This window comes from Taudactylus pleione, unplaced genomic scaffold (assembly GCF_031769625.1).
Source record: "Taudactylus pleione unplaced genomic scaffold, aTauple2 ptg000154l, whole genome shotgun sequence".
Classification (NCBI taxonomy): domain Eukaryota; kingdom Metazoa; phylum Chordata; class Amphibia; order Anura; family Myobatrachidae; genus Taudactylus; species Taudactylus pleione.
Window position 1 is genome coordinate 6,096,313 of NW_028284556.1, and position 27,042 is coordinate 6,123,354.

The window sequence follows — 27,042 nt, forward strand, 5'->3', positions numbered from 1 at the left end:
TACTTCCGATCACGAATGAGGATGTTGATGATGCAGGTGTTGGTGGTGGAGATTGCAGGCATTTGGATCCAGATAGAAGGGAGCAGCTAGGTGACACTGGACTGATTGTTGTTCGTTTTTTTGGTCCCCAAAGAATTCAGAATTTGAAATACCCTTTACAATTTGATGAATGCGCTGCAAGTGACGAAACAGGGAGGAGGTTCCTAGATGGTTAAGGTCCTTACCTCTACTCACTGTTTCATGGCAATGGTTACAAATGGCTTGGCAAAGGTTGTCTGGATTTGTGTGGAAATTATTCCACCCATGAGAAGTGGATCTTTTGGTCCTTTGCCCAGGCATAGCTGCGGGGATTTTTCCCACCATGGGCAACAACTGTTGCCTGATTTACAGTTTTTACACAAATATCCTCAGCATCAACATCTTCATCATCATCAACATCCTCATCATCCTTGTTGTTATCGCCAACTACATAAATATCCTCCTCATCTTCCACATGCAATTCCACAGAAGCATCCTCGATTTCTACGTCAGCATGTTGACTTGTGCTGCTCATCCCCACATTTGCAGAGGGCATACAAATGGTGGAAGGAGGATCCTCTTCAAGTACAGTATTAGAAAGGTCAGGCTCACACATAGGAACCGCGGACGCACTTGGACTCTCCTCAGGGGATATGTGATTTTTCGGAGCACACAGTTGGTTCCGATGTCTTACTCGTCTTAACAATTAAAACATTTTTTGTACCTCTCCTACAAGCAGAGGGGCTTAAATCATCACTAGAACCACCAGTCATAAATAATAAAGGTCAAGGCCTTATCCTTTCCTTGCCACTTCGTGTAGTGAATGGCATATTGCCAACTTTTTGTTTCTCTAAAGCTGACTTAGCTTTAGATATTTTTTTCTTTAACAGGTTAAAAGTAGATTTTTTTTAGCCTGACTTAAGCCCTGGTACATCGGCCTTCATAGATGACGTTGACGGCCTTGCATCGTCATCATCACTGTTGCTGGCAGCTACAAGACTGGTATGTGGATTCTGCTCTCCTGTCATGTGACTGTCCTCCATATTCACTGCGGTCTTACAGCAGTGTCACCAGGCAATTATAGCACAGCTAAGTTGCGGTTAACGCACACAGCCAACCACTCACACAATTTTTTGACTTGTGGCAGTTTTTATTTTTTGACTTGTGGCATGGCTAACACGCACACACAAATTTAATTTTTTATGTTTTGACTGGTGGCGTGGCTAATGTGCAAAAACAATTTTTTAATTTATTTTCGCACTGGTGGAGTGGCTAACGCACACACAAAAAATTGTTTTTATTTTTTGACTGGTGGTGTGGCTGGCTAACATGCACACACAAAAAATTGTTTTTATTTTTTTTAGACTGGGTTGAAGAGCACCCTTGATGGACAGAGCACCCCCTGGACAACACAGCAGAACAGCCAGCCAGCCCCTATGGACAACAGCCAGCCAGCCCCTATGGACAACAGCCAGCCAGCCCCTATGGACTACAGCCAGCCAGCCCCTATGGACAGGACAACAGCCAGCCCCATGCTATGGATTGGACAACAGCCAGCCAGCCCCTATGGGCAACAGCCAGCCCCACAATTATGCACAACAGCAGCGCAGCACAGCTCCCAGCACAATCTCACAAGTAATGCAAGTGCAACAGCAGCGCAGCACAACTCCCAGCTCCCTCCCTGTTCACTCTCCACAGCCGTAATGAAAAATGGTGGTGATCGAGGGACCTTTATACAATCCAAAACCCGCGAGAATCCGACAGCATGATGATGACGTTTTGCCTCATTTTGAGATCCGAGTCAGACGGGACAACCTGAGCCGACTTGGATCTGACTCAGATCCCCTAAGGTCGGGTGGGTTCGGATCTCTGAGATCCGAACCCGCTCGTCTCTACTAAAATGTGCATGCAGCTACTTACTGTATGGCTTAAAGTAAATATGCCCCAGTGTGGACTACAGATGACGCTGTACTGACAGATCCGTGCCCCTGCTATGTTTTATTTAATCTGAAATATTAATTCCACTTGGAGATTCATTTTTGAAAACTCTGGTTTCATATATTTTGATCACTATGTTGTCGGTTTTGTACGCCAGAAGAAAATAAGTCCCCTGCAGTGTTTTCTTGCTGGCTGATCAACAGCTGTTACTACATCGGCCAGTGCTTTCAATTGCCTACATAGTTCACTGGCTCAGTTATCACAAGAATCTAAGACTGAATTCCCACATATATTTTGCAGCTGGCATTCAGCAGCAGTATGTATCTATTAGTGTTAAGTTGTAGACATATATTAATTTAAAAGGATATTTATTTGAACATTAACAGAAAAACAGTTTGCAATATTGCATGGTCACATCACTGGTCATTTATGAATGTGCAAAAATGCAGATGGCTGCCTACTGCATAGGTCAGTGGTTCTCAACTCCAGTACTTAAGTGCCCCCAACAAGTCATGTTTTCAGGATTTCTATCTGTGGAAACAAGTGGGATAAATACTGACCCAGTAAAATAAATTAACTTACCTGTGCATCATTTAACAAATCCAAAAAACATGACCTGACTGGCGTATTTTAGAACTGGCATTGAGAACCAACTCACTCATATTCTACTTTTATGAACTACCCCCGCAAAAAGGTGATGTATCTACTTTTGTAGGGTTTGTGGACGAATGAAATGCACGTGACAGAGAAGGGGTAGAAACAACACTTATTATCAAGTATACCAGAAGTTTAGGACCAAAACCTTCCTTAAAGTTAATTAAATTTAAATATTTGAATTTTCCTTTCAAACTTTATTGCTTTTTAGTTGCATTAATTCTATTGAAAATTAAATTAATAACAAGTTTTGCAGACATTTGTCATTTTTACATGTGGGAATTTTAAATTCTCCTGGTTCATACAAAAGCAACTAATTGGAGGTTCCCTGCACCTTTTAAACACATAAAAAATTTAACCATATTGCTGGTAGAAAGATAATCTAAAAATATCTAGATAAGTCACAAGACTGAAACGTTGAACACAGAACTTGACACACCTTCTTTGAGTCCTTGGAGTGCCTCCTTGCATGCATTATACACATGCATATACTGTATATATGTATAAAAAATATATATATATATATATATATATATATATATGAGTGTGTGTGTGTGTATATATATATATATATATATATATATATATATATATAAAATGCAGGTATCTCCAGAGGATTTCTACAAGCCCCAACAGAAAAAGGACAGGCAGCACTCCAATTGTGGCAAAAATAAACTTGTATTACGTATGAAACATATTACACAAACCGTGTCAACGTTTCAAGGTCACGGCGGACCTTTTCATCAGGACTTGTGCATACAGTCCTGCTACAATTGGAGTGCCGCCTATCCTTTTTCTGTTGGGGCTTGTACAGCTCCTCAGGTGATACCTGCATTGTATCCCACCTACAGGAGGGCATCCAAAATGCTCATGTACGTCTCATGCTGAGTGCCAAACCACCATCTACCTATATCTATATACATATATATTAAAATGACACAGTCGTGCCCTTATATTAAGGCTGAATTTAAAAAAATGGAATTCTCCAATTGACAATTCCTCAGGGGGGGGCATGGTGTTTAAGGGGCTACACCTTAAAAGCTATTGGAGGAACCGAGCTGAAATTTGGCTTGGGCGGGTAGAACTGTCGCTCGGTTTTGCATGCCAAATTTCAGGGCAGAAAAAAATAAATTAGGATTTGGGAGTAATCTAAAGTTCCAACTGTCAGTGTTTTCTGACACTCTCAGTTAGGACCACTTTTCTGGTGTTCTATATGGGGGATTTTTGGGAAGGCATAATTCAGGGTAGGGGTGAATTTAGACTTGGGGTTTGTTTTATTAGATAGCTCTTGTTCCAGGGTAGGGCCTTTTGGGGTTCAGGTAACTGAGAAAGTTAAAGTTTTTAAACTATCACCTCACAAATGCCCCATTGTAGATATAGGCAGCTTCAACTTGCTGCGCAACCTCAGTAGGTGCCTCAGACAGGGAGGTGTACTCACTGTAGCTTCACCTGGGTGCACCAAGATGGCTATTCTTTGCGGGCGGTAGCGGCGGTGGGACCCAGGGGAAGGAAGCGGGTGTTAGCTGCGTCCAGGACCCGGGGGAGGTAGTGGGTGTTAGCTGCAGGCGGGACCCAGGGGGGACCCGGGGTAGGTAGCTGGCATTAGCTGCAGGCAGGACCCGGGGGGTTGTGAGAGTTAGCGGCGGTGCGGGTTGCGGGTCCCGTCAGCAGTTCGGTCTCCGGTGGCAGTGCAGGCTGCGGGACCTATTGGTGGTGGTGCTGCATTGGCGGCCGGCCTGGATCCAAGAGGATCCAGTCCCTGCCAGCCATTCTGCCGAGTTCGGCAGTGGCGCCCATTTCAAAAATGGCGCCTGAGCACCATTTTAGAAATGAACACAAGATCTATTGTGCAGACAGATGCAGGCTCAGCTCCTGGGAGATCCGTGATACTTGCTGTAGCGGGGAAGCCCATTTTGACTTGGAATGGGCGTATAAACAAATTGTACTTTTTACATTGTATGTAATATCTATCTATTTTCTGTAGGAAAAATGTCTTTTAAATTGTATAGCTGAGAGGTAAATGACTGGCTAGTGTTTACTTATTGTCCTAGGCTCACTGTACAAGTTGTTATTGTCTGTGGTTTTCTTGGATTGAAGCACGGATCAAAGACTGGAGTCAGCCTGAGCCCCTGTGGGGTTATAAACTTACAGGCCAACTAGAGACAGACTGACCAGCACTGTGTCAAATCTTTCTCCTAGCCAGCTGAGCTTCAAACAGGAAATTACGTAACCCCTGTTCAGGGGACGAGGAGTCCCTGTGTTACAGTCACCTAAACAATGGAAGGGTTAAATTATCCCAAGGGGGGCAGTGATCAAGAGCAGCATGTGAAAGGGCATAAAAATGTGTTTGATATGAAACACTGTTCATTCTGCATGAGGCTATTGAAAAATACAGATGATCCCTAATTTGTCATTGGGAAGGCCTCATCCCAGAACCATTTAATCCAACGTGATCCGAATGGTTTGTTTCTCACTTTTTATTATTTGATTTGATTTTCTGGAAAGTGTAAGTAACTATGTGATTCTTTAACATTATTATATTCTTAGTAACTTTTGTGCGTAAGCTTTGAAGATATTCTTGAATTAAACATTAATTCTAGTTCTGGATCTATGTTTTTATGACCCAAGGCCACATATGGCTCATGTTACCTTTTTTTCTAAGTATTGATAATTGTGTATGCAGGTGAAAGCAGAAGCTCACCTTATGCTTTAGCATTATATTCTTCTTCTGCTGGTAGCAGTTACCAGGTTTAGTTAACCACATGTGCTGAGGTAACCTATACCAGTCATGGGCAGCGATTCTCAGATTGGCGTATCTGGAGGGTCGGCCTGCAGGACCGTGACACCTGCATCTGTGTATAAATAAACACAGAAGCACGGATGGATCAGTGAGATATGCCTGTGCTTCCGTGTTTAAAAAAAGAAAACCTACATAAAAAAAAAAGCTGTGCCCCCCCCCCAAAAGAACAACCAGCCTCGGGCTTTGGAGACCCAGTACTGGTAGTGCTAAATAAAGGGACAAATGACGTAGGGGTCCCGTGTACTGAGCACAACCAGCACTGGGCTATTCAGAACCAGTCCTGGTTGCCAAAATGCAGGGGACAAACAATGTAGGGGTCCCCTGTATTAAGCGCAACAAATGTGATTCTGTAATTGCTTGGGGTTGCTGCATAAGAAAGAGATTTTTTTTACAGTAAATTTTCTAATATATTTATGACCATCTATGAAGACCTTAAAAAGATTTATTCCACAAGTGGGGGTGAATTTTAATCCTTTTTGAAGGACTTTCTCTTCGTGTGTTGTTAATGATCTTGTTCTTTCTCTTGAGTATCAGTTATTATTATTGTTTTTTTCTTATGCATATTATGCTTCCTGCTTTTTTTCTTTTCATTTCCTACCCCTCCTCTTTCCCTCTCTTGGTTTTTCCTTTTGGTGTTGTTACCTCCTTGTGGTTCTTTTCCCGCTTCTGTAAAAAGAAGATAGCATTTTTTTATGTAGCTGCTATTTTTTCTAGTGGTCTATATCTGTTTGATGTGGAGGTCTGATTGGGATTTTCATGTCTGTATTGTTTCCTATTTGGATGTCTTGGTGTGTACCAATCTTCTTGATAAATGGGTTCATATCTTCTACTTCTTTGAGTCGCATGATTGAAAGTTGTTCTTTGTTTTCTAAAGTTGCCTCTAAGTTCATCTCTATATTGATATTCTTTGTGACTATAGCATTTTTGAGGAGTTTGTGAGTGACTTGTAGTCTTTCTTTGTCAATGTTGATCTTCTGTGATGTTCTCTTTCTTTGTTGTATGTTCTTCCTTTTTGGTTTGCCTTGTTTCAAAAAAATTTAAGTCCCGTTGAAATTTTCGCCATTTCTTGTTTAAAAGATCCCTTGTATTCTTCTCAATTTTTTTTCTGTGTTACTTTTCTAGTTCTACACATTCTTCTGTGTCTTCAATTGGGTGAATTAGGGCTTGGAGAATTTCAATTCTTTCATTCAGTGTCCTTAGAGTTTTTCTCCTTTCACTCAGCATTAGATACATAAGTTGAAAGAAGCAATTATTGAGGATTTCTTCCCATCTCTTGGTGAAATCTTCAGATGCTTCACTGAATGTCGGTGCTTTCTTTATATGCAGTCCTTTTGGGACTATTTGTTCAGCTTTATACTTCTCAAGAGCCGCTACTTCCCACCATAACCTGTTTTTCTTGAGAAGACATGCTGAGGGTGGACATAGCAGTCTCTATATTATCATCCGTAATGTCATTGTCCGTGAATTCCAGGTAAAAAGCGGTCTTTATGTAAAGTGTATGAACATATTGCAGCACACCGGCCTTCATTCAGAGGCCGTACGGCCGCCTCGATGTTTGTCTAGTGCGCATGCGCACGAGAGAGCCGGCTCCTTCGTGCGCATGCGTGAGACCCGCTACGACTGACAGCGCCGGTCGTAGTGGGTCTCTTTCCAAAGGGGGCGAGCTGTCGATGTTGATTGACAGCTCGCCCCGTTTGGAAGGCGGGCCGGGGGGGTGGCGGCCCAAACGGAGGCGTTCCCATGGGAACACCTACCATTTGGGGGAGGCCCCACTGACATCACTAGTGGTGGTGTTTTCAAATGGTAAAAACACTACCATCGGAACGCAAATATTGATGGTAAGTAACAATCTGCTTCCGATGTCCATCCTTACGCTGAACCTGCAATCTGATTCTGGCCACCACACCTCCACCGTGAAGTGCTCCCTCTCCAGCGTGATGTTCTCACTCAGCAAAACAACCTTGGTGAACAGGAGGCACCTCCTATGGAATTCAGAGCTGTTTTCGGACAGCGGCACCATGGCAAGAAAGCTCAACAGGAAGAACAGGAAATAAAAGGTACATTGTGCAAAGAGGACATTGCTCATCGCCATGTTCGGCAGCCATGGAGGGGTGTGCATTGAGGCTGTGGAAATATGCAAAGGTGTCTCAGCCCCGGGGACATGCTGCTGATAATGCTTATGGTAGTTGCAGTACAAATTTCTCATCTGAGATCCTCCTTCCCTTCCCAGCACGTCCCAGCCAGCTGCAGGTGACACTGGTGGGATGCAAGGGGCAGGAGTAAGAAGCAGGAGTCTGTTATGAGATGCAGGGGGCTGTGGCAAGATGAAATTGCTCCCGTACAAAGCTGGGAAGGGACGCTAATATATATATATGCAAATCAAAAAACTGTGGCACTCATAGGTCCTTTAATTGAAGACTCCAGACAGTACTGTATCATCACCCAACGTTTCAGTCTACACGACTTTTATCAAGAGCTGGTTCTTCATTTGCCTTGCATATGTTTTGGTATCGGATAATACCCTCTGAGGGCACCTGGGCATTTATGTAATTATTTCTGTGGAGTGCAAGCTTTACATCTGTGTATGTATGCATACATATATATATATATATATATATACTCCTCTCTGACTGGCACTCCACTGTATTGAAAGTAAGTACCTGGGTGCCCTCCCGGGAACAAGCTCCAAATGTAGTACGGTAAATAGGGCGGCAATCCACGGATTCAATGCAGACACAGTATAATTGCAGTCAACATTTCAGATGTTTAATCTTACATCTTTCATCAGGATAAAGTACGGGAAAACATCTTACCTTATTTATAAGAACACCACTGTAAAAAATCACAATAGCCCATGATCTCCACTCACTTCCGGGTGCCTGACGCAGTGACGTCACACGCAACGATGGAGGCAAGGAGGCTAGTTTGTAACCATGACACCACGTGTAAACCATCACCACAATGCAGCTACATGGATACAATATGTACAAAAAGTCTAATTCAACTTGCTACAGCGTTACCTATCAAAAATACATCCACAACAGCATCAATGTGGTGAACTATATAATATATTAGGGATCTCTGACAGATAACTAAGTGGGAACACCTATAATAACTGAAATGATCCTAATAGTCGCCACAGTCAAATAGTCTAAAGAGTTACCAAACTACTAAACAAGGGGGATTATTGAATAGTAAATTATTTATTATTTTTTATTTTATTGTTATTTTGTTATTAATGAAAACACCTCAAAGAGAGGTTTTCATTTAAACCAAATGGGGTTGTGGTGTTAAACTTAAAAATCCATTTGGCTTCCAATTGAAGCAACTTCCTATTTCGATCACCTCCTCTTACTAATGGAGGAGCATGATCAATTAACTTATATCTGAGCATGGCTAAAGAATGTCGGGCATTTGTAAAATGACGCGCCAGCAGTGGCTCTATATCTTTACCCTCTAATGCTAAGCAAATTGATGACCTATGTTGTGCAGCCCTTTCCCTGCAGGTACAGGTTGTTTTGCCAATTTAAGTTAAACCTCATGGGCATTTAATGATGTATATAACAAATTTAGTCATGGAACTCAACGCATGCTTACTTGGTGTTCTTTTGCCGGAATGTGGATGGGTCACATCTGGACCTGTCTCCAAATATCGGCATCTGGTACACCCTGTGCACCTGTAAGAACCCGGCGCTTTCGTCAAGAAGTGGATAGTTTGCTTCTCAGCGGTCGTAAAGTAATTTTTAACAAGCCAATCTTTAATGTTCTTACTTCTTTTGTAGCAATTTAAGATATTAGTGTCTTTAAGACATGATATTGCCTTATCTGTTTTGATAAGCGGCCATAGTTTTCTGGAATTATTCCTCACATGTGGACTTGCCGTCGTGTAGTTGCTAACGAAAGGAAAACATTTTTGTGTTGATTTTGTCCATGTGGTTAAACCCATTTCCCTTGGTATTGCTAGACCTTTGTTCTTTCACACATCCAAATCTTGTTTTAAATAACCTCTTAATAAGTATTTTGATGACATCTCATCCATTTGTTCTTCCGCCTTTCTATCATCACTTACTATCCTTCTTATCCTTAAAAATTGGGAGTATGGTAATCCCTTTTTCATCGCAATGGAGTGATGACTACCAGCATGTAGAAAAGTATTTTTATCGGTAGGCTTGTGATAGAGAGAAGTCTCCAAATACCCATTTATTTTGCTGATCCATACATCTATAAAATGTATTCTGGTATCACTGCATTCAAAAGTGAATTTGATAGAGTCATCCATGCAATTAATTTTTATCATCTCAGCCTGAAATTCACTTTTGCTGCCTGCCCAAATCATTAGAACATCATCTATGTATCGAGTAAAAAAGACTAGTTTGTCGGAGAAGATTGATGAACAAACGTTGTTCTATAGCAAACATGTATGCATTAGCGAATGCAGGGCCACATTCGACCCCATGGCACATCCTAGTTGTTGTATATAGTACTTCCCACTAAATGAAAAAAAAATTTGTGTTAAAGTTTTTCCCAAAAGTGCAAGAAAAAATGTTAATTCAGGACCTGTGTAACTAACATTGGCCCTCATTCAGAGCCGTTCGCTATTTGCGGTCGTTCGTTTAAAAACAAGGGGTGGCTATTCAAATGATCCGTACGCACATTGCAGTCTGTTCACACCTCTAAGTCTGAACGAGCGAGCAAAACATACGCTCGTTTATTTGTTAAAAACGCCCCCTGGCCGCTCGCACCATACGTCATGTCCGCTATTTATTAGATTAATCGAGTACATCGACCAGCGTATGAACTGCTCGCTATTCTTGTGGTTGGTGTTTGCTACCACAAATTTGCGAGCAGTTCTGGCTATAAAATAACCCAGTGACGTGGTCAATGACGCTGCTGTTTTAAATATACACACCCATAAAACGCCCGTTTTGACCTTTAAGCACGCCTGCGTTCGGATCTCCACTCCCCATTTTCAAGCACCTTCCCCTGTTACCACCCACATACGCCTCATTCTGTCACTCAAAATAGCAGGCACTCGCTATATAGCGTACAAACGATTTTCGGCCGCACTGACTGGTTCGCGCATGCGTACTAAAAACCGTACGCATGCGCAGATGTGCAAACATCGCTCGGAACGAGCGTACTGCCGCTAACGAGCGGCTCTGAATGAGGGCCATTGTCCAATAATAGATTACTCCCAGCTTGTAAGCCATCTGCATGGGAAATGTTCGTGTAAAGGCTTACAACATCAACGTAGCAAAGCACACAGTCATCAGGTAACTTATCAAGATTACGTAATTTAAGTAATAGATCTGTCATATCTTTCAGATATGTACCCTCTCTTTGGATGACTGGTTGAAGAAAGTAATCAAGATATTTCGCTATAATACTGTATAAAGAGTTGCGTGCAGAAATGATTGGACGTCCGGGAGGGCACATCAGGCTTTTGTGGATTTTTGGGAGTGTGTATAGTAGTGGCATAACTGGAAAGTTATGCCGCTGTTCGCTCAATTGCCGATCAATTTCTGCAATGTAAGCATGTCTATCCTGTAGCACAATCACTCCTCCCTTGTCTGCTGATCTTACAATAAGTGAGGTATTCTCACTTATTCTTAAAGCTGCAAATTCTTGTCTGGATAGATTATGATCTTTTGATGCTTTCAATTCCATAGCACCTGTTACATTCAATCAAGCATTCGTGTATAACATTTAATTGAAGGATTAAAGGACTGTGCTTTAAATGACGATTTTGGTTTAAACGGATGACTAGAAGTATGGACACTGTCTACTTCAGATCTGTTGTTATAAAATTCTTTAAGCTTCAAGTTGCGGTGATGACGACTGATGTCCACCTTCCAATCAAATTCATTAAATTGTGCAGTCGGAACAAATGTGAGTCCTTTATTAAGAACAGATGTTTCATCTTTGTTCAAGATATAGGAAGATAGATTGACTATAAGATTGTTTGTGGGCATTAGCGTTTTCCTCTTCCTTTCCCCTTGTTTGCCACGCCACCTATAGGCGCGTCTCCTACTCCTTGTGCCCCTCTGGCATGGGTCAGTAACCCTACAGGGGGCTTGTTTTTAGAATTGGAGGGCATGTTTTAATTTTCACTATAAGAGGAACTGTTACCTGTAGTGAATTCAGTATCAGATGTTAATAATTTTGGTCTTCTCTGCCTACAGGAAGGTTTTCTTTTATAAGGAAAACGTCCAGTTGCCCATGGGTACACTGATTGTTCTTCATAGTCCCTATTCACCGTTGCAAGCTTGTTTTTCTTATATTTAATTCTTGCTTATAGTAATGCACCTTTATTTTTATTTTCTCTAACCAATCCTCAGTTGTGTATTTAGACAATTTGTGTTTGGAGGTTGTTTCCAAGTTATTAATTGTCATTTTTGTTTCATTTAATATTCTTGCGGATTCCTCCACAACCAATATTATTAAGTCTAGGGAGCACTTGTTTAATACTGCTACCCATTGGTGGCAGAAATCAGGATTAGTCCATCCAATTGTAGGGATATTTCTGATCCTGAATCCCCTCTGGATTTTTCTCTCCCTATAGTAGTTAGGAGGGACATGACCAATTAACTTATATCCGAGCAACATTTTTGTTTACAACATAATTCCAGATGTGTTCTTTCATAGTTTTGATGTCTTGAGTATTAATCTACTATGTTGAAAATAATTTAAATAAACAAAAACCATTGAATGAGAAGGTGTGTCCAAACTTTTGACTGGTACTGTATATATATACACATATATAACACGAAACTTATCCGCCACTCCACCTGTGCAAAATCATTTTCCCCTGAGGGGCTAAATGAGTACGATGAGGGGGGGCGCAGGTAGAAGTATGTATGTATATACACACACGCACATATGTACACAATATATATATATATACACAGTAAATGCACATTTTATATATATATATATATATATATATATAGCTTCTAGTTACAAATGGCTTCCACTTGTATATTTTCTCCAGCCTACTTACCTCTGCACCGTGCAGCCTGTGGTTCACGGATTATGTGGAGAGCCCCCAGTGTTGATGCCATCAGGCTGTGTGGCTCGTGGCTTCAGTATCGGCACAGGAGGGGCAGGGCGCATAGGGATCCTGTCACTGTAGGCGGAGCAGCAGAGTTGGCTAGCCGGTGACACAGTGACGTCGCCGGTGCCTGACCCAGCTGCCGCAGTTTCTCTGTGTATGTGTTTTGGTTTTTTTACCTTCTCTGCAGGGGGTGTTTGAAGGCAGCGGTTGTACACGGGCGCCTGTCGCTGGGGTAGGCAGGTGTCACCGGGTCTCTTGGGTTGCAGGAGTTGCTTCCGGGAGAGGAAGACCATGCCCCATCTTCAAGGAAGCCTCAGCGGGCCACCCCATCAGGTCCCGGCGCCCTTAGGTAGCTGCCTAATGGAAGCGCTGGCCCTGATGCTATGTATGCCATGTATAGCAGTTGAATTCTCACATCACTTAGTACACATTAGATATGTTGTTGTGCTGTCTAGTCTTTCACTTATTTTTGGGCTGTGTTAATATACAAGACAGGCCACATAGCAATACGTTTCTCATAGACCTTTTAGTGCTGGCTGGAATTTCTTACCACTTTAGAACAGTATTTGTTGAACATCTTTCTCAAACTCCCAAACACGCACACTACAATGCAAATATAGAAGTCAGGATTTGATTCTGGCAAATCCTTATATGTCAAGTATCACTTCTAAAGCTGGGTACACACTTAGCGATGTATACCTGGATGATATGTCGGCCTTCCTGCTGAATTATAATTTCTTGCAAGTTATTGTACGTATCCATGTTGGTATCCTTGACAAACTTTTTGGAAAAATTATTTGGTGTTCAGCTGAATCTTAAAACATAGACTTTGTGCATCCTTGCTTACTTTGCATCCAACCTGTGCCCATTAGCACAAATATACCCAGCCATCATAATGCGGATAGCATGGAGTAAATAATGACTGGAATAACAATACATCATAGCACAGGAATATTGGGTAACCCCAACAGTGAAGCAATTTAAATCAAAATATACATGTAACTAAATATATCAGCAGCAGTTATAGGTATACAAGGATTTTGCATTTGTGAAGCTAGAATAAATTTATGTTGTATTTGCTTTTGGACATTGGTTTCCACTTTCTTCATGTAAAGTTTAAATGAATGATCATCCTGAACTGTGTTGATTCATTCAGCAGAAGAAGTGGAGTTTCAGCTCTTGTCCTTGTTATCCAGGCATTTGCTGTTTGCTTTTCAAACTGCATCAAGGTTTTGAAATGTTGACTTTATTGGCAGAAATCAGCAGGGATTCTCTCTGCATGCCTCCGATATTTTCCTGTGCCTCTATTACCTACAGTAGCTGTATCACTCTGCTGCCAGTTTTCTCACAGAATATATTCTCATACCATAACAAATCTAAAAGTCATATCAATAGACAGCACCATATTATTATATAGGAGATCTTAATAACTCCACAAAGACAGTCTAACCAGCATAGAATAAACAAAAAAATGTAATACTATCTAATGTCTGCAATGCAAAGGCCTAATTAGATTATCTTGATCTACTTAAGCAAGTTTAAAATTTGTTCAAACCAGGTTGGTTCTATGGCATCAAACTTGTTTTATAGTTTACTCCTAAACTACAATAGTATAAATTACATGGATCAATGTCCCCCATAATGTCCTCTACTAATTATAGGTACAGATACAATTTTACAAATAAAAGCATCTAATCCATTTTTAAATTCTGTTTTGTGCATGTTGCATCATTGCCTAATGGGGTAAGGAATGCAACAACATAACCACCCTTACAGTAAGGTGAAACTGTATTTCTATCATTCATAGTTTATCCAAGCTGTGATTTTTGGAAAAGAAGTCATACATAGTCAGAAGCAAGTACATACAGTATTGCGTAATATCTATCACTCATAGTTAAGTACTCTTATTCTTCCATATGTACAGTACAAAAGCATATTTATACAAATATTTGTACTGACCTTTATTATCATAGATAGTAACCTCTAAAGCATTTTTAGTTACAAGGTTACCTGCCTGTGAGCCCTTTTTGAGTTCTCCTATGTACTTTTTATAGTTAGGTGACCAAAGATGTACAGTAATCTAACTATTGACTTATACAACAGTAATACGACGGGTCGACCAATCTGATGATTGGTAAGTGTATACACACTTACCAATTCGTCTGCCCGATGTGCCGGGCTTGACAGCTGAAATGGGCAGGTATTTAAATCACCTGCCCAGTTGAGCTGTCAATCACTGCCAGGTCCTGCAGCATGTGTCTGGGCGATCAGCGGGTCGCCCGTACACACCAGCAGATGACCGATATATATCTGCTGTGACGTAGTTCACAGACATATCTGCTGTACACACCTGGCGATGCACTATAGAAATATCGCCCGTTCAAATGAATGGGTTATATATATATCAGTGTGTGCCCAGCTTAAAGCTGGGTACACACCATACATGATGACATTTCACTCCCTTCTTCTGGGAGGGAGCTGTCAGGCTTTCTCGGCGGGGGGGCGGTCGCTGCAAAAGGGGGCGTGGCCTGGCGGTGACTAGCATTTTGGGGTGGGGCATGGGGGCATGGCATCGCGATCGCATCATCGCGGCTCCGCCCTCTCTTCACAATGCTGTTATTAATGGCATTGTGCGGCAGGGTGCGGGCCACGATGATGCAATTCTGCGCGAATTGCGTCACCGGCCCCTCTGCTGCCGGGATTTTTATAGTAAGTGCAGGGGGGGGCGGACGGGTCGCTGGTGCCCGGGAGGCTTGCCTGCCTTCCCGGGAGGTCGGGAGCCTCCCGAAAATCGGGAGGGTAGGCAAGTATGGTACCCACTGATAGTTATATTTGTGCCTATTTGTCCACAAGATGCTTAAACATTAGTGTTTCACAATCAAAAAAGTGCAAAACTACACAAATAAGTTACTTGCTCAAGCAAGATGTGCAAGTTCGTATGAGAGAGTGACAAATATATATTGCACAAGAACACAGGACATCTGGCAGAATTATCTCTGCAAATAGTTTGTCTCAAGCATTCCTAAAAATGCCTTTATCCGGGTTACAGTATATCAATTAAATACAATGATTGTAAGGTGTTAGGGAGCTTGTAAAAATGACTTTCTTGGTATGGAAAAGGTAAATGCACTAGCAAGAAACAGCTGCTCGCTAATAAAACATGTTGTTTTCTATGAACACAACTTGTATTTCATACTGATAATTACAGAGCTCGTTAATTAGCTGCAGGTGTAGCTGGCCATAGGCAAGAGAGGGACAATTGTTACGTTAATTGTTATTTTATTGCTTTGTTTTACTTTCTCAGATAACATGGCATTATAGGGATGAAATTTCTAGATTAAACTTTTTTACTAGTTAGATAATGGTTGCATCACAATAAGTGCTGGAATTACCTGCCTTACAGCACTAACTTCCTGGTCTTGTTCTGCATAGATGTTAGCTGGTTTACCTCCTGTTATACTATGAAATTGTGTGAAAATAGATAACACTTTCTTTCCCATCATCTCCTTTGTGTGATTGTAAATCTCTACTGAGGATGTTTATTTGCTTACCCTCTAGCATAACAGATGAAAGGAAGGAGTTTGACATTCTAGGTACATTAAAAAGAAGCTGCTTGGACATGTTAGAATGCCAGTGGGAAACGTGTATTTGTTCTTACCTCTGAGCAGTTTAATGTTCTGATCTGTTGTGTTTTTTAACTGGACTAACTTTAACAGTGTGCAGTTAGGATGCCGACAGTCGAAATGTCAACCGCCGGCTTCCCGACTGTCTAATCCCGACAGGGGACTAATGACAGGCATCGAAATACAGCCGCCTATCATTATCCCTACACTGGGAGCCGACGCCCGGAATACTGAACAAAGGTAAGCCGGGAAGCAGGCGCGGACAGCTGCGGGGGGGGAGGGTTAGGTTTAGGGCTCCGGGGAGGGGGGGGCATTAGGGTTAGGGACACCCCCCCCCAGGAGAGTTAGGGTAGGGAAAGGAGGGGTTAGGGTTATGCACTCGGGGGTGGTTAGGGTTAGGCTTCCCCCCCCCGGGAGTCTTAGGTTTAGGGAGTGAGGAAGGGGGGGTTGGGTTTAGGCACTTCCAGGGGGGGTTGGGGTTTGGCACTAGGGAGGGTGTTAGGGTTAGGCACCCCTAAGGGAGGGTTAGGGTTAGGGGGGGAAAGGGTTAGTAATAGTTAAAATGCTTACGATCGGTATTTGAACCATCGCACATTGGTCTGGGTGTCTTTCATACCGATCCCACTTTAACACCAGAGGATTTCCCATTAGCAGAATTGTTTTACGTTTGTCTTAAGTCAACGTTTATGCGAGTCCAGCTATGCAAAAACACTTGGGAGCTGATTCCCACAGATCTGAATTGTTTATAATATTACCTAAGCATTGTATTATAACAATATATATTTTGTTAGACATCTTTTACTATCATGATTTTAAGCAAAAATAGAAGACAGTGTTAAGCGGTTTCATAAAACCAAGTAACAGAGATGTTTGGGGAGACAAAACGAAGGGGAGGAAGGGCATAGGTGGAGGGAGTGGTTTATCCCAGTTGTCAATGTGTGATACCAGGGTAGGGAATATAGAGAAGGTTAGGGGTATTTTTATCAATAGCAATCTTTCTGCAGAGTTTTCTTTTGTAGAGGTTCACCATTTCTTGCTGCCAGACAATTACTGGTACCACCAGAAATCTTATTGAGGTGCAGCCTGGTGATCTCCAATGAAAGCTTGCCTTGGTGACAGAGGGCACAATTCAGCACGGAATGCAAGTCTGCATACGCACGCACCCAGCCGCTGTGAAAATATGCTAATGACCCCAATCGCAATTACATCGCAACACAAGAACCAGACGCGCACCACTACAAAATGTCGCCCACGTCACTTTACTCACATCCGCAATACCTCGCTAGACAGCGAAAACATTGTTAACATCGAGAACCATCAAAATCATTAGCATAATAGTGGTTGACCTGACCTCACTCAGGATTTGGGCTGCTTCCTGTGTGCATCTACAGCTCAGGCTGCGTCTTCTGTCGCAGGGGCTTAATTATGCACGCCCCTGTAACGGCATTCAAATGCACTGGCACGCCAGCATTTCACTGACCACCCCCCCGTCACCAGCCCCAAATGGTCACTTTCTGTCAATCGATGTGTGCTAAGACTGCATGCTCCCTGTGATTGCTTCCCAATCGTAGAGGCCGGTTCACGCACATACACTGCGATGCATACATATACGCAAAATGCAAACATCGGCTATGTTCCTTGCTGAATCAGGCCCAGAGTTGGACTGCTACTGATGTCAGCAAGTAGCCCAAACACACATTTGTTGAGACAATGTGGACTATGCTGAAAAGAGTTCTTGTGAAGAAACAGTGCCTAGCGCTGTATATCTGATAAACCATATGTCCACAGTAGCTTTTAAAGGCAAAACACCGCTAGACATCTGTCACGACCTGGTCCTTGAGGTTTCCAGTCAGAGGACTTGGAGTCAAGGTGACTAGGTGGTGAGGTAGTAAACGAGGATGAAGAAAATACAACTTCCTAATCGGCTAATGCCGGGTGTTGATGAGACCTGACCAGAGGCACGGAGTCTAACTCATTGGCGATTTTGACCAGTGACCCCTGCAAATGGGACATGGGCTTAGAGCAGGTTGCAGCCCCCTGATCAGGTACTCAGGAAATAGCAGCTGATAGGTAGGTAAGGAAGACAACTGAGTGGTTGGATATTATCACTAGGGACTATCGATAGTACCCGATGATGAGTATCACTGGAGAATATCGGTAGTGGCCGATGTAGAATATCACTAAAGAGTATCGGTGACCGATGTTGAATATCACTGGAGAATATCGGTTGTGACTGATGTTGAATATCCATAGTGACTGATGGCTGAATATTACTGGAGAATATCGGTAGTGACTGATGTTGAATATCATTGAAGAATATCAGTAGTGACTGATGTATAATAACACTGGAGAATATCACAGAGACTGATGAAGTGCAATGGAGATACAACATCGTGGAGCCTGGAACAGCGATCCAAAGCAAGCAGATACTGGAGAAGAGAAGTTGTTCAGATGACTTCATGTTTCCTGAAGTCTTGCTTTATACCATTAGGTAGCTGTCCACTGGATGAGAGAGTCAACTGAGAGATGACCAGGGTATCATCGGTGGAGGGTCCGGTCAGGTGAGACAGACAATATAACTGCACCCATTGTTATGTTCTGGGTTATTTGTGGACCCGGGGTGGTAGCAGGAGCGATCACAGAAGCGGGTTTGAATAAAAAACTAGGTTTTTTAATAAGTGCTTGAGTAGAAATAAAATATGTCAGTAAATAAAAGTCCAGGAATATATAAATGTGCACAAGAATTCTGTGGTGGGAGTAATGGGTTAATGTCCAAGTAGAAACTATTAGAGCTGTCTAGGTGTGCAGGTAGTGAGACTGAAAATAATCAACCAGGTATGCAGGTATTGATGCAGGAAAATAATAGCCAGGTATGCAGGTAGTGAACTAAGGCAATGAGCAGGTTGTCAGCAGGCTCAGGCACTCAGGTATGGGCAAGGGTGATGGAGGAAGCGGGGTAGTCCAGCGGAAGCTAGGAGCTGACAGGCAGACTGGCAGACAGCGAATTCACAGGAACAGGATAAGCACAGAGAACTCCCTCTCAGCTAGGCTGAGATACATGTTGCACTGGCAAAGAAGGAAGGCACTGACCCTTCCTAAATACCCCATGCCGTGCTGTTACTGGCCAGAGGGAACATGTGACTCACCAGGATTGGCCAGCTGCATCACATGGCCAGAAGGCAAGATGGCGGTGCCCATGCCAAACGGAACGGAGATGCCACCAGGCCTCACCAGCGCAGAGTGACAACAGGCCCGCACAACAACGCGTGCAGCCAAAGCCCCCCGCCAGACACCAGCTCCGCCACCAGACAGCCCGCTCCACAACGACCTCACAGGTAACACCCGCCTAGCGCTGAAATACCCTGGCCGTGACAGTACCCCCCCTTTTGGGGTGGCCTCAGGACACTCACCAGGCTTCTCTGGATGGGCAGAATGGAATCTCCTGATGAGCGTGGGAGCGTGGACATCACGAGCATCGGTCCAGCAACGTTACTCTGGACCGTAACCTTTCCAGTCCAGCAAATACTGTAGATGACCTCTGCGCAGACGAGAGTCCAAGACCTGGGCAACTTCAAACTCAACTCCTCTCTCCGTCTGGACTCGAGGAAAAGCAGGTAGAGCATTATGGAACTTATTCAGGACCAGGGGCTTTAATAAGGAAACATGGAAGGAATTAGGAATTTTTAGGTATGGGGGTAACTGTAAACGGTAGGCCACTGGATTAATGACTTCTGTTATGGTGAAGGGACCGATGAAGCGGGGTGTAAATTTCATAGAAGGAACTCTTAGACGAAGGTTCCGAGTAGACAACCAGACCTGGTTTCCTACTTGCATGCGTGGAACTATTCTACGCTTCTTATCGGCCTGGGTCTTATAGCGAGAGGATGCCTTCAACAAATCAGACCGTACTTGAGTCCAGATGGCAGCAAAATTCCGCACCGTGTCCTCCACGGCCGGAACATCGAAAACAGGCAGGCTTCGGAATTTGGGAACACGAGGATGAAGGCCATAAACAACCTGAAATGGCGTTTGGTTAGTTGACGAGTGGTAGGAATCATTATGTGCAAACTCAGCCCACGGCAGCAAGGCAGCCCAATTGTCCTGGGAAGATGACATAAAAATTCTTAAGAAAGTCTCTAGATCTTGATTAACTCTCTCGATGGAGCCGTTGCTTTGCGGATGGTAGGCCGTGGAAAAGTTTAACTTCACTTGAAGAACAGAACACAAAGCCCTCCAGAATTTTGCAGTAAACTGCACACCACGGTCAGAGACAATTTCAGCAGGAAGGCCATGTAGACGAAATATGTGTTGGACAAACAACTGTGCCAGGTCAGGGGCAGAAGGTAACTTCTTCAACAGTATATAGTGGACGATCTTAGAGAATCGGTCTATTACAACCCAGATAGTGTTGAAGCCTTGAGAGACTGGCAGGTCTGTGACAACATCCATGGAGAGATGCGTCCATGGACGTGATGGAGTAGGTAGTGGAAGCAATTCCCCAGCTGGAGCTTGTCGTGATGATTTATGCTGGGCACAGGAGGAGCAGAAAGAGATGAACTCCATTATATCTGCCTTCATAGAAGGCCACCAATAGTGTCTTTTCAGAAACTCCAAGGTCTTCAGAGTGCCCTGCGAAGCGAGAGGAATGTGCCCAAGTGAGAAGCCGCTTCCTTAATTCCGAGGCCACAAATGATTTTCCCGTAGGAGGCTGAAGCTGTAATGCGGCGAAGACTCTTGATTCCAAGACAGGGGTATTGCTTTGATTTTCAGATTGATCATCACAGAGGAGAGATCTCAATAGGGCATCAGCCTTCTGATTAAGTGCTCCAGACCGGAAGGTCAGGGTGAACTGAAACCTGGCAAAGAATATTGCCCAGCGGGCTAAACGAGGACTCACACATTGAAGGTTTTTGAGAAATAGGAGATTTCTATGGTCTGTAAATACAGTAAATGGAAACTTAGCACCTTCTAGTAAATATCTCCATTCCTTCATCGCCAACTTAACAGCTAGTAGCTCTTGCTCACCTATGGCGTAGTTCCTTTCGGCAGGTGAATTTTTTTTAGAAAAGAACCCACAAGGATGGACTTGGTTGTCCTCATAACGTTGAGACAAGACTGCTCCCACAGCTTCAGATGATGCGTCTACTTCCAACAAAAAAGGCCTGTCCAGATCTGGTTGTCAAAGAACTGGTGCTGTGATAAAGGCCTGTTTTAGAAGATGAAAGGCAGACTCTGCTTCAGGTGACCATTGGGAAGGATTAGCACCTTTGCGGGTCAAGGCTGTGATGGGAGCCAGCAATGTAGAAAATCCCTTGATGAAGCGTCTATAATAATTGGCGAAGCCCAACAATCTCTGGATGGCTTTCAGTGTCTGAGGTCGGGTCCAATCCAGAATTGCTTGTACCTTCTTGGGGTCCATTTCCAAACTGGAGCCAGAAATAACGTAGCCGAGAAAAGGTACACTGGGCACACCAAAGACGCACTTCTCCAGTTTGCAGTAAAGGTGGTTTTCTCTCAAACGGGTCAAAACTTCTTTAACATGTTCTTGATGTTTAGCCACAGAAGTTGAAAAAATCAGTATGTCATCCAGATAGACAACAACCGAAACATATAACAGATCCTGGAAAATCTCATTAATGAAACTCAGAAAGGCAGCAGGGGCGTTGCACAATCCAAAAGGCATTACTAAATATTCGAAATGTCCATCTCTGGTATTAAAAGCGGTCTTCCATTCATCGCCAGCTCGGATACGAATGAGGTTGTAAGCCCCTCTCAGATCTAATTTAGAAAAAATGACAGAGCCCTTGACCCTATCAAACAACTCAGTAATCAGGGGAAGAGGGTATCGATTCTTTACAGTAATGTCATTAAGGCCTCGATAATCGATACATGGTCTTAGACCACCGTCCTTCTTGCCAACGAAGAAAAACCCAGCTCCGGCAGGTGAAGTAGAGGGGCGAATGAACCCCTTTGCCAGGTTGTCCCGGATGTACTCGGTTATGGCTTGAGTTTCAGGCAAGGACAGCGGATAGGTACGACCACGAGGTGGTATCTTATCAGGTATCAATTCAATTGGACAGTCCCATTCCCTATGAGGAGGTAAGGTATTTGCTTGCTGCTCAGAGAACACGTCGGCGAACATCTGATATTCCTTGGGAATGGCAGAGGAAACTAATGGAACTGTCTTTCTTACAGGTCAAATTTTTGGAAGACAGGATTTCTGACAGTCCATACCCCATGACAGAATCTGCATAGAACTCCAATCAATCCTGGGATTATGTTGACGCAACCAGGGTAGACCAAGAACAATTTCTTGAGAGGCCTCTGATATCACCAGAAATTTTAAGGAATGAAGTGCCCCAATTCGGACCAATACTGGTTGAGTCTCCTTGGTGACTATCCCGTTAGTTAGAGGGCGTCTGTCTATAAAGGTCAGAAAGATGGCATGGTTGAGAGACGAACAGGGAATCTGAAATTTATCTATGAAACTAGACGTTATGAAATTTCCGGCTGCCCCTGAATCAAGTAGAGCAGTAGCAAAGACAGGTTTGGGTTTAAGATCCAACGCTAGGGTAATCGTGAAATTTTTAATTTTTGGAGACGGGCTCATAACTCCTAACTTGATGTCTCCAGGGTCAGTTAGGATTTGGCATTTCCCGGTTTACGGGGGCAGGAGATCAGCAGGTGACCGGACTCTCCGCAGTACAGACAGAGGTTCTTTTGTATTCTCTGACGTTCTTCTTTGGAGAGGTGTGTATGATTCACCTGCATAGGCTCCTCTACAGTAGGAGAAGGAATGGGACGGGTAGAAATGGAGGGGGTAAATGACCTTTGCCGGCCAGTTCTGTGTTTTTCAGCCTGACATTCCCTGAAGCGTAGGTCAACTTTGATACACAACGAAATCATGTCGTTCAGATTAGTAGGAAGCTCTCGAGTGACTAGATCATCTTTCAGTCGGTCTGACAACCCATGCCAGAAGGCCGAGGTGAGGGCTTCCTCATTCCATTTGAGCTCTGATGCTAAAATTTTAAATTGCACGGCATATTGACTGACAGGACGGACCCCTTGTCTTAGTGTCATGATGTTTGATGATGCTGATACAGTACGCCCAGGTTCATCGAAAATCCTCCTGAAGGATGACACAAAGCCTGCGTAATTATCCAGCAGCGGATCTGAGGCTGCAGGGTAAAATGTATGTCACACTGATTTAGGAATCCTCGCCAGAGTTTAGGGTTGCCGTCAAATTTACTTGGTAAAGGAAAATGTAAGCGGGGAGATGATCTGCCTCCTGTATTCCCAGACGCTGATGCGGATGTAGATGTTGGTACTACAGGGGTAGAAAAGGAAGTTTGCAAACTATCCTGTCGCTTGGACATCTCTTGCAGAAATTGAGCCATCTGATGCTGCATGTTTTCCAGATTTTCTAAATGACCAGAAATGCATTGGAACAAATCCACTCCTGACAACTGATCCGTGGCCGGCTCCATGGGGCCAGTGCAAACTGTTATGTTTGGGTTATTTGTGGACCCGGGGTGGTAGCAGGAGCGATCACAGAAGCTGGTTTGAATAAAAAACTAGGTTTTTTAATAAGTGCTTGAGTAGACATAAAATATGGCAGTCCAGGAATATATAAATGTGCACAAGAGTTCTGTGGTGGGAGTAATGGGTTAATGTCCAAGTAGAAACAATTAGAGCTGTCTAGGTGTGCAGGTAGTGAGACTGAAAATAATCAACCAGCTATGCAGGTAGTGATGCAGGAAAATAATAGCCAGGTATGCAGGTAGTGAACTAAGGCAATGAGCAGGTTGTCAGCAGGCTCAGGCACTCAGGTATGGGCAAGGGTGGTGGAGGAAGCGGGGTAGTCCAGCAGAAGCTAGGAGCTGACAGGCAGACAGCAAATTCGCAGGAACAGGATAAGCACAGAGAACTCCCTCTCAGCTAGGCTGAGATACACGTTGCACTGGCAAAGAAGGAAGGCACTGACCCTTCCTAAATACCTCATGCCGTGCTGTTACTGGCCAGAGGGAACATGTGACTCACCAGGATTGGCCAGCCGCATCACATGGCCAGAAGGCAAGATGGCGGCGCCCATGCCAAACGGAACGGAGACGCCGCCAGGCCTCACCAGCGCAGAGTGACAACAGGCCCGCGCAACAACACGCGCAGCCAAAGCCCCCTGCCATAACGACCTCACAGGTAACACCCACCTAGCGCCATGCTGAAATACCCTGGCTGTGACACCCATGAGCACCACCGCGGGAGCTCCAATATGGAGGATTGCGTGAAAAGTCAAAATACTCACCTGCCGCCGCACCTGGCGTCTGACCGCGCGGATAGTCAGGGAAGCCAGTGCCGCGGTGAGTTTCGGCCAACCCCAGGCTGAATCCTGACAGTACCCCCTCCTTTTAGGGTGGACTCCAAACACCTTGAAGGTTTAACTGAATAAGCATGAAAATCAGAGACTTTTATCCACGCTCGTTCTGCTGGGCCATAGCCCTTTCAGTAAGTCAGAAACTGAAGATGGGTAAGTGATGTCTGGAATTAAGAATCCGTTCCACCTGAAACTAAATCCCACGTTGAGTGCAAACTGGTGGAATGTGATGAAATTGATTAAGAACTAAAGGTTGAAACAAGGCAATATGAAACATATTAGATACCCTCAGCTAAGAAGGTAATTCCAATTGTGTATGCCACTGGGTTCACTACCTTTAAGATACGTTAAGGACCAATGAAACGCTGAGCTAGTTTCATACTTGGAACTTTCAATCTTAGGGTCTGGCTTTCCACCAAGAATTTATCTCCTGGAAGAGGAACAGCCAAATGTTTGCGATCAGCAAATTTCTTGTAATTGCTAGATGCTTACTTTAATGAAGAATGTATTTTCTTCCAGATATCTGAGAAAGATATGTTTGAGTTCTAGGGGTTTACGCAGTGAGGTCTAGGAAATCGTAACACTTGAGTGTGTGCAAACACTAGAGGACTGAAAATAGAATGTTTTTTTATGTTGATCTTCATCTTCCAGAGGCAAAAATTATCCAGAGAGAGCGTCAGCTTGCTGATTCTGCACTCCCGGACAAAATAAGACCTTGAGATTAAACCTGGAGAAGAAGAGATCCCAGCGGAGAGGATAAAAAACTGTTATACATTTGAATTCTTTAAAAACTTTTAAAAAATAAGAGTAAGAGAGAGAGAATACTTGTGGCCAACCGACATCGACCTCAGAGACCAGGACCAAAGGGCACGCCCACGAGTTGTAAATGAGTCAGTGTCTAGGATTAAACTATACAAATACAATTCTGCGCTGGTGTGATTTATAAAAAAATATTTATTCAGTAATACAGTACATGTCCTAAAAAATCAGGTATATACACACTTGTAAAAGAATAGCAGCATTAAGTTACTTTAGTACATTAGTACATTAATGTAGCACAAACCTTGCAACATTGAATTGAAACAAAGAAAAAGAAAATGTCTGTGAATTATGAATTAGCAGAATATCTTGGATATATTATTAAATGTCCAAAGTCCAACTTCTTTACCAGTAGTGTATTTTATGCAGATAAAAAGCTCTTATATTGTAAAAAAAAAACAATAGTCTTATTTAAAGTTATTTTGGCTTGATGTAATTGTTAATGATAGAAATGCCTCCAGTATAGTGTATAACCTGATACTTAAACATTGAGAGCACACATGTTGTAACGAACGTCTGTGTATATTAATGTCCTGGTTTAACAACAAAAGAGATTATTGGGCGGTATCTGAGTGCTGAGTCAATGAATAATACATAATAATAATTCTAAATGTAAATTAATAGAAGTTCAGGATTTCAACATTTCATTATTATTTACTCTGTTTGCCCATTTGCATGTGATAACTGGATGATTATTTAAGTTTAATTTGCAAAAATCCAGAAAAAACCATTACGAAACTAGACGTGAACCCCAGTCAGAATCAGGACACACATGAAGTCTATGGATGTTTTTTATGAATAACTGAGCTGTTTGTGACTTGGATAATGGTATCAAATTAGTAATTCTGGAAAAACGTTCCACAAAAACTAATATGATGACGAATCTCTTGGATGGAGGCAGATCTGGAATGAAGTCAACTGAGATATCTCTCCAAGGCCCTGGGATGTGTTAGTAGCTGTCCATTAGAAGCAGAGTGCTGAACATTTACCCTGGTACACAGGGCCTGATTCAGAGTTGGACACTATGCACACAGCTGTGTGCATATATGTTAATGTTGCAGAAGCATCTAAAGGAACAACAAAGATGCCTCCAGCCAGCATCTTGGATCCAATTCCTGCACCCGAAGATGCAGGATCAGATTATTATCGCGAGCATCTGCCGCGATGTTTGCAGCATCAGCAATCTGAGGCTACTCAGATTGGCCGCCTCATCTGTCAGTAGACACAGACAAAGGCCTCGGCACTCCTGAAAAATAGGAACGACACCCTCTTGATTTTGGAAAAAGCTGTCAAGCGCCACCCCTTCCCAGCCCGGCAGCTAGGAAGGGGTCTCTTGTAGGGAGCACTACAAGAGATCTCGCAGGACCCGGTCCTGGGCATATGCAGTCCTCCCGCCATCAGAGATGTATGCAAACTATCGGGCATATGATGCGTCCATGTCAGAGATGCCTACTGGATGGTAATCTACTACCAGCCACCGGGTTCAGACCATCCAATCGGCTCCTCTTTGCTATGGTATCCTCCCTCTAGCCCCCTCCTGCCAGCTGGGGTACGGAAAAAGATAAAAAGATTTCTCTCCTCAGCTTCAGAATGACAGTCTTCCTGCAGCCTGGGCTCAGGTAAGTTTTCCTCAAGTGCAAGTTTCATGGCCAATAATTCCTGATCGCCAATAGCTGCGTTTGTTTCTGCTGGAGAAAACTTGCGAGTGAAATATCCACAGGGATGATTCCATTCATCCTCGGCTATTTAAGATAACCCAGCTCCC

At 43.3% G+C, this 27,042-nt stretch overlaps 1 protein-coding gene across 1 annotated transcript in view; it reads left to right on the top strand.

Moving 5' to 3' along the window:
- The window catches only part of SMYD3 (SET and MYND domain containing 3), a 1,005,705-nt gene that overhangs the window by 880,196 nt on the left and 98,467 nt on the right, over positions 1 to 27,042 (top strand). The gene's annotated exons all lie outside the window — the stretch shown is intronic.